General features: G+C 37.6%; 1 pseudogene; it reads left to right on the top strand.

The window, feature by feature from the left end:
- The first annotated feature begins 8,234 nt into the window (after nucleotides 1-8,234).
- On the top strand, nucleotides 8,235-9,358 carry LOC147469774 (uncharacterized; annotated as a pseudogene).
- Nucleotides 9,359-10,000: the final 642 nt, after the last annotated feature.

The raw sequence follows: 10,000 nt of genomic DNA, 5'->3' as shown, positions 1-10,000 counted from the left end.
TGCCTCGCATGTAAACAGTTTTGCTCTCCTACACAATGTCTCATATACCAACAACAACAACAAAACGACTATTAAGAACAGACTCGTCGTTAGTGCTGAAAACAAAGTAAGAAATACATAAATAATACATACATAAATATGTTTAGCTCTACACTGACTTACATAGTGAACCCGCCGCTGCCTTATTGCCAATGAACTCAAACAAATGAACTTTGTAGTCACAAAATTTTCCACTCTCCGGTTTCTTATATAGCTGAATGGTCAGGCCTTTTAATCTTCCTTCGGTTATGAAGTCTTAATTTCTTGAAGAGCACCTTGTTAGACGTGACAGTGGAAACAACGCTCTAGATCTTGAGTGTTTCTTTTCGTTTTTTTGAATCTCCTACTTCAAAACGATGAGGTAAAATGTGAGAGACAACATAAAACAATCAAGGTTATGATAAAGAACTCGTTATTCTCTGTAGTGCTTTAGACTTTATGTTTCTGAGTGAAATAAGTGTGGAGTGAGAGTAAACACCAGCCTCGCCGGGGGCATGCCCCAAGGGCAACTAGGCTGTCCCTAGCTGATGACGTCATTTTGACGTCACCCATAATGGCCGTCCTCACACCGCCTGTTCCATTGTTCCAAAGACTCCATTGGCTTATCTTTCTCTTGCATTCCTACAATTGATCTGGCATGTGAAGTACTTTTTGACATTTTGAAAATAGATCCAGAAGATATAATCGGGTTTCAACAAATTAGAAATAATAAAGTGATAATAAAATTCAAAGAAAACAAGAAGTTTTTAGAAATTTGAAACAAATATGAAGAAAAAAATATATCTATCAAAAACTCAAGCGAAAAAGTAAAAATACTGAATTTCAGTCAAGTATTTGCGTACGTATCAATTAGATATGCACCATTTGATGTGGACAACGATGTTCTAGAACAAGTACTAAATAAATACGGGAAACTGTACAACATATGGATAAATTGGCATACAAATGGTAAAGCTGAAGGCCTTTTACATGGCACACGGACAGCTAAAATGGAAATCAGATATAACCGAAGACGAAATCAGATATAACCGAAGACAGGAAATATCGTAAAGCTTGAGAACTGGAGAGCAATCACCTTACTGAATGTAGATTATAAAATAGTAGTTAGATTGTTAGCAAACAGGCTGATGAAGTTAGTGATGGAGAAAATCATATCAAATGAACAATTTTGTGGAATCTACGGTAGACCCATAATTAATTGTAATAATATTATCAGAGACATTGTGTGTTTTGCTGATACTGAACAAGATGAACTTGCACTGCTAACCCTTGATTAGGCTATGGCATTTGATCAGGCTAACATACCATTTCTGATGAAATGCATGGAAGTCTGGTATACCTGAGAGGTCCATTGAATGGATATTAATTTTATATACCAAACGTAGAAGTAAAGTTAGAATTGATGATATGCCAACATCTAGCTTTCCTGTTGAAAGATCTGTAAGACAAGGATGTCTACTGTCTATGTTATTGTATGTCATCTTTCAAGAACCTTTGTATTCATCTATCAAAAAGAATAACCAAATAAAATCTCCAAAATTCCCTAATGGGAAGAACTTACTTATTTCAAGTTATGCAGATGACTCGACCATTGTAATTTCTGATAACGAATCACTATTAGGAGTGGACGAGGAAGTACGGAAATTTGAAAAAGGCACAAACTCTGAATTAAATAGAAACAAAACTAGTATAATGGGTATTGGAAGATGGAGAAAAAAGAGGATGTGGCCATTAAATTGGCTGAAAACAGTTGACTCTATGAAAATACTCAGGTTATATTATGAACACTGCGAAGCCATTGCGAAATAACAAAAAGCAACAGATATGCTTTCAGCTAGATCTCTCTCCATACTTCAGAAAGGAATTATCATAAATACTTTAATATTATCAAAAATTTTGGTGCATATATCCCATACGTTCAAAAATAAATAGTGAACAGATAAAGCAGAAAAAAAATCTAGAATATTCAGGTATATTTGGAAAGGTATGTATCAACCAATTAGCCGACACACCCTTTGTCTACCCACACGGAGAGGAGGTATAGGAATAACCAATGTACAGTGTAAAGCAAACGCATTGTTAACAAAAGCATATTTAGATGATGCAATGCAAGAGAGAGGTTTAACATCATACTATTGTCAAATCAGTCTTAACCTCCTTATTGATAATACGGAATTAAAAACTGTATGCTATGTTACACCCCCTTATTACTCAATAGCAATTGAGAATATAAGGAAAATTGAAAAATACAAAAGCTTTCCAAATGTAAAGACAAAGAATATTTATGAAATGTTAATGCCAGATATAAATCCACAGGTAGAAGCAAGATATCCTTTAATGAAATGGGACACGACATGGAAAAAATATAAACAGCAAAATTTATTGGAATACAAGAGAATTTATTTATAGGTATATACATGAAGCTATTCCAACTAATAGTAGATTGGAAAAGCTAAATATAAGAGAGGATGACAAGTGTTTACAGTGTGCCGAAACTGAAACAGTGTTGCATATATCGTTTTTGCAGAGAAGTAAGACATGTGGTCAGGTTTTTCTAAACCATATTAAAGAAAACTTGCAATGTAAATGTAAAGAGCTTTATTGAGACACATGTTTATTTTCAAAGGTGAAAACAATAGAAACAGGAATACAGCTGTAGTACTAATCACAGATTATTTATATAGCTTATGGAGATGTAGACTACATATAGATAGCACAATGAATGTAATTAGTAATGTAGAATGGATATTGCAGCATGTTTTAAAAGAAAAAAATCTCTACATATTTTACAGAATATATAAAGATGTAATATATGATGTAATATATACCCACAATGTATTGATAAATATCGCTTGAGTGAATTGTGTACCGTATGTAATACTTTTGGTTTGGATAAGAATGAAACACCAGTAGAATGTATTAACCTTGTCATAATAGTTTCCTTTGATTGTAAATAATGAACTTTTGTTGTATCTCAATATATTGCAATAATGCATTTGCTAATTGTACTTAAAAAAAAATACTCGCATTAGTTGACAAAAGATTGCTGTACTTTACAAACAAATGAGTTTTCACGTGCAACAAAATACATGTAGACCTCGTGATCACTGGCGCTTAGAAACTCAGCTCTGCCCCGGTCGGTATTTCACTGTCCTTTGCTTTGACCTATTCCCCCATAGTTATGTAAGGTCATTATTCTTCTCAGATGTGTTAACATATGTTTTAATTCTATTATCTTCACTTTTGCAGCATGAAAGGAATGAGATGATAAAGGGGAAAGCGCCTAAGAGACACAATAAAAAATGAAAACGCCATGAAAGATGTAAGTTTGTCTTTTTCCATGTTTTATGCTAAATCGTACATATATTTCTAATGAGATACATACACAATTTTCAATGATTTACTCTTTATAGCTTTGTAATGTATTTCTTTATTTTGATACAGGTCGTTTGAGCCCTCCAGAAAGGACAGGAAACGGTGTTCTTATTTTTTTTCCTGCGAGTATATCTTAATTGTTTAGTAATAGAGGAATCTATTTAACATTTGTTTTATTTAGAGTGGCAACACTATCCTTTCTACTCATTGCATAACCACAGATATTACACGGGGCCATAGGTAGCCGCCACTGGATCACCGCCACTACTGATCCCGGGCAACGGCATATATATATATATATATATATATATATATATATATATATATATATATATTATATATATATAATATATATATATATATATATATATAATACATATATATAATATAATATATATATATATATATATATATATATTATATATATATATTATATATATATATGATATATATATTATATATATATATATATATATATAATATATATATATATATAATATATATTATATATATATACATATATATATAATATATATATATATATATATATATATATATATATATATATATATATATATATATATAGATAGATAGATACATAATATACATATGCATAAATATATATACATTTATATAGATACATACATATATATATATATATATATATATATATATATATATATATACGTTATATATATATATATATATATATATTATATATATATATATATATATATATATAATATATATATATATATATATATATATATATATATATATTATATATATAACGACCTATATAATATATATATATATATATATATATATATATATATATAATATATATATATAATATATATATATATATATATATTATATATATATATGTATATACGTATACATGTATGTACATATATGTATATTATATATAATATATATATATATATATATATATATAATATATATATATATATATGTATATATATATATATATATTATATATATATATATATATATTATATATATATATATATATATATATATATATATATATATGCATATATTACATATACATAGATATGTATATATATATTAGTATGTAAGTATATATATATATTATATATATATATATATATATATATATATATATATATATATATATATATTATACACATACATACAATCACACACATATATATGTTATGTATATGTATATATATATATATATATATATATAATATATTATATATATATATATATATATATATATGGATATATATATATATACATATATATATATAATATATATATATATATATATATATATATATATATGCATATATTTATGTATCTATGTATATATATACATACATACATACATATATATATATATATATATATATATATATATATATATATATATATATATATATATATATATATATATATATATATATATATATATATATATATATATTTATATATTTTTACATGTAAAATTATGTGTATATACATGAGTATGTATCTCTCTCTTACTCTCTCTCTATCTCTCCCTCCCTCCCTCTCTTTCTCCCTTTCTTAGTTCTCCCCCCTCTCTCTCATTCCCCGTTCTTACTCTCCTCCTCTTCCCCCTCTCTCTTTCTATCTCTTCCAAGAAGCATTCGCGATGGCCCTCAGGGAAGGAGGCATTCCCTGAGGGCGGCGAGGAGTGAGGCCACGGAGGCTCCGAGGGTCATCCCGGCGACGCCTCCGAGGTCCCCCAGCAGGCGCGCCAGGGGATAGCGGTCGTAAACGCTCCACTGCTCGCAGGTATCGGTCGTGATCAAGAACGTGGCGGAGAGAACCATGACGTCCTTATCTCTTTTCGCGATGCCAGTTGTCAAGCTCTGGGAAGAGAGTTTAAATTGATCTCCGAGGACGGAAAATGCGTAGAACATTCCCTTCCGCGCGTGACACTCCTTCCGGCAGGAGGTCGTCTTCGCGCGGCCGAGCAGCGCCGGGAAGATGCGCTCGGGGTGAGGTCCCAGACTCCACAGCGCAGCGAGGAACCTGGCCACTTGTTCTGTGTCGCAAACGGGTGAAGTCTTACGTCCTCGGATCCAAGGAAGGACGCACTCCATCTTGTCCTCGAGGGCGTCCTCCAGACACCGGGTCAGGCATTTCCCGCGGCCCACGTCGTCCCCACGCAGGCCTGACCATCGCTGGAGCAACGAGGCTTCGACGGAGACGTACCCTTTGTCAGTGACAAAGTCGGGTTCCATCACTGAATCATCATCTTGGCTGTTAATTGATACATATGCTGATATTGATTTGTTCGTGTACACTTTGACATGATACTCGAGGTGCCTTAACGACTCACTAACTACGAAGTTGGGATTAAAAGTTTTGCAGTGAATGAAAATAGCACTGTCCTTTAGTGGGCAGTCGCGGCATTCGGGGATTTTAGCGTAGCTTCCACCAAGAGTCACGTCAAAGTAGACTTCGCTGCGGTTCCAGGCACTCGACGCCCAGAGGAGCCGTGCATCGACGGGCTGGGGCGCCTTTGCCAGAATCTGCAGGAGAGGAACGAGAGCAATGTGCCTCTTCTCATGGTCTAGGCCAACCGTGAGATCGTATTCCTCAGCCAAACCAACCGATTTCAAGAGCTTCTGGGGGCTAAAGGGAGGCCAAACGCACGCCGTCACTGCAGGCAAATCATGCTTCTTCAGAAGACCGTACACATAGGACGAGTCTATGGGATGACTTACGATGAATGAGCTCAGTTGAGATGTCATAAGCAGAAGACATGAGAGTACTGCCAGACTTATGGCTGCAAGACTGGTTACTTTACGCAATATTGGTTTAATACTAATACTAAATGATTTCATTCTAATGCTTATCTCTTGGAAAAGTCTCAGAAGAGACACACCAAAATAAAAACCTATGATGCCGCCAAAAGTGCAGATGAGTTTGCTAGGAGAGAATCTGGGTTCTTCTTCTACAGCAAAATGCACCTTCCCAAAACCTCCCAAAGTGTTATTTGGTGCTCCGCATTTAGACATACAAGGGCCAACCTCTTCGCTGTTTTTGATACGTTCGGCGATGTAACTTGGAATGATGTATTTTCTCCTGGGAGGCGCCAGGTGTTCTTCGCTGCATTCATTCAGGTCCTCCACCACCGACAGTGGGAGCGGTATGAGTGGCGTCCCATCGAGGACACAGCGAATGAGACACTCCTGCTCAGAAGACCTCGAGCTCAGGCGACAACCGAGAGGACGACTGGCCAGGTGGGACATCACCAGATCATGGACGGAATGACTACCCCGAGCAATGTCTCCGGCTGAGAGACCTACTGATGACCTCAGAGAGACCGTGACCTCCTTCGCTTGGAAAATGTAATTCATGGTCGCCAGTCCTAAGTGTGTACAAGCCGTGATCGAGAGAGCTATTTGGCCCAGCAGGAGGCTGAGCTGTGCAGAGGCCTGAGAAATTCTACTGCCAACACAGAATCTGGGGGACTCGAGGGAGCACACGAGGTACTTGAGTCCAGCATGCAGAGCCGTCCACATATCTAGCAAGGACGTCCCTAGAAAGAGCCCCATAGTGCCACCAACGTCCGCTACGAGGTCGTTCCTCGGATACAGCATCACCTCCTTGAAGTTGGTCGTGATGGATGAGGTGAGGTAGACGCTGATTTGGTGGGCTGAGGGCTCGGCAGAGATTCTGGGCTTCAACACCCATCGGTGCTCGTTTTTCTGGGGTTTACATGTCCTCAGGCAAGTGTAGTAAAGATCGCTCTTAATTAAGAACTCTAAGGCTACCTTGTACAACTGTTCCTGCGTGACACATAGATCTCGAATTGGGTTGTCGATAGTGCGATCAAAAATCGCATTGCATTTCTCTACCTCACTTGCTTTTGTCACGCATTGGTGAAAGCATGTTGGAGCGTCACCATAGTCATCACTGTATGTCACTTGGTAGTGTGTTACCGATATGTTCAGCGGAATTTTAACTTTTAAGTCGGTGTTGGCGATATGCGTCTGGAGACACACATCTGTTGAAGACAAAAATGCAAAGAATGTAAGGAAAAATTCTGTCGCCAAGTAGTCTCCCCACAAAGACTTATTGTCGTTCTGCTCGATGGGGAGGCAGAGGCTCTCGAGGCTCCTCGTGGAATCAGCCTCTCGCCGGCTGCACAAGTCGAGGTTCAGAGGTCGCGGTCGGACTCTTATGGTCATGCTAAGCGAGGTCCGGCTGGCAAGAGCAGGAGGACTCATTGTCAGACAAGGTCCTACTGGCAGAAAGGATCGCTGCCACAGGCGGGTGCTGGCGCCCTTCTCAGAATACACCTCTCGACGACCCCCAACCTTCACTTCCTCAACCACATCTTCCACTCGCCAGGCGGCCTCCTCTACCAGCGTCCGCCCTGTCACGCTGTCGTCCTCGAGTCCCGACAGGTTCTCGACTCTCGCCAGAAGTTCCTCCGCCGAGGCCGCCGACGCATTCAGACCCAGGCGAACGAGACGAAGAGGGTTGAAAGGCGGCCACGGGCAGAGGGTGACAGGCGGGAAGGGTGACGGAGGCTCAGTCATCTTATCGACTATGAAGACCTTCCGTCGCAGCCGGTACTCCTCGACGAGCGACGACACGACGGCCAAGAAAGCCGCGGCGACTACGGCGTAAAGGAGAAGACGGACGGCACGAAACCGCATTTTTCGCCAGAGCTTCTCCGCGGCATCCCGGACCGTGTGTGCAACCCTCCTCTCGCCAGCCATCGTCGATGTGCAACTGATCGACGCTTCCACTCATCCGGCTGAAAGGACTTTTTCTTAGCAGGGTCGATGTCTGTCACAACACTCGTGAGTGCTGCCGACGAAAAATAGTCCGGTCCACAAAGGCTCGTTAGCAGGGCATTGAACAGGCAGACCACCCTTACAGTTCACGATATATGGCGTTGAAGAAACACAATGATCAGTGACACGCGGGGGAACAGGCGAAGGGAGAGAGAACAATAAACATATAACACTCTTGATAAATATCACACACACACACAAACTTATACACATTTACATACAACTGTGTGTATATAAATATATGTGTGTACATATATATGTATATATGTATATATATATATATATATATATATATATATATATATATATATGTATATATGTATATATATAAATATATATATGTATATATATATACATATATATATATATATATATATATATATATATATATATATATATATATATATATATATATATATATGCGTATATATGTATATATATGTATATATATATATATATATATATATATATATATATATATATATTTGTATATATATATGTACAAGTATATTTTTAAATATGACCTTAAGCACATCCACAGTCATTCTATCTCTCCAGGTGGACTGGAGGTATTCAGATTGTTCCTGTTGAGTGTGTCGTACTTGTGGTATGACTTGTATTTCTTTGAGAGTATTATCGTGTAGATAGACGACTGCTTGGGTATGAGCGTCAGCTGGGCTTAGCCGGGCACATCATTCAATTAAGTCCTTGGGTTCCTGTAGCTACAGACAATGGCCGCTAATCTATCTCGCGCTCTCTCCCGCCCATCCTCAGGCGCCCACGCCCTCACATGGCCCTCGCCAGGACCATCACCAGCTTCCACGGGCTGCAGGGCCTCGTGCAGCCATGGCGGGTGAGACAGTGCAGCTTTCACTATGTTCCTTTTAATATAGAACGCTGTAAGTAATGTAAAAAATGTTAACAAATGGGAGACGCTGGAAATGGAACTGTCTTTCTTTTCCACAGGTACCGTCAGTGGAGGCTGAGGAGGCGGTGGAGAACTAGGAAGTGGAACTCCACTTGGAGGCTCTCCAGAGGTGGCGCGACGAGGCTGAACTCTTGAGGGAATTAAATTCCTTCCTCCAGGATTCGAGGAAAACTCGAAGCTCTGAGCTCTCTTCCATCCACGGATGAACTCATGAATCTTCACTCACTCATACATGACAACGGCTCTGACGAAGTCTGTTAACCAGCGGATGGGACAAACTGTGTTGTTTTGCTGAGGTTATGACGCAATCATCATTCATTCCACTTATTGAAGTAAATGCGACACTAATTCCCTCAATTAATGCGCAACTTATCTACGGAAATAAACGTTTATTTCTTTTGAGATCTTCTTTACAAAACCATTTCAACCAAAATCCGACGAGACCATAAATATGTACATTTGTTCATGGGTGCATCTGTGTGCGTGGGACTGGGAAAGGACGTGTCAGAGGAAGCGTAAACGATTTATAGGGAATTCGTTGCAATTCTTGTAACGCAATGAATAGATCTGACAGTTATGATATATTGCATCTGCCAGCAACAGTAAAATAACTACGTAAAATAAATATGGTAAATCTTGTTGCAACATTTTAATCCTTTATATTCTGCGTGAATATTTTAATCAACGACTACGTCCATCTCTCTCTTCATGATTTTTATCCGTCTATTTATCTTTGTCTATCTCCTTATTCATCAATAATTCCATCTATTTACCAATCTCTCTATCCCCTGCATTAGCTTCTCTAAATGTTTGCCTATCAAATTAT

This window comes from Penaeus japonicus, unplaced genomic scaffold, assembly GCF_977035675.1.
Source record: "Penaeus japonicus unplaced genomic scaffold, GWHDUDI00000001_assembly GWHDUDI00000019, whole genome shotgun sequence".
Lineage (NCBI taxonomy): Eukaryota > Metazoa > Arthropoda > Malacostraca > Decapoda > Penaeidae > Penaeus > Penaeus japonicus.
The sequence above is the reverse complement of the archived record's forward strand: the minus strand, read 5'-3'. Positions and strand labels throughout refer to the sequence as shown.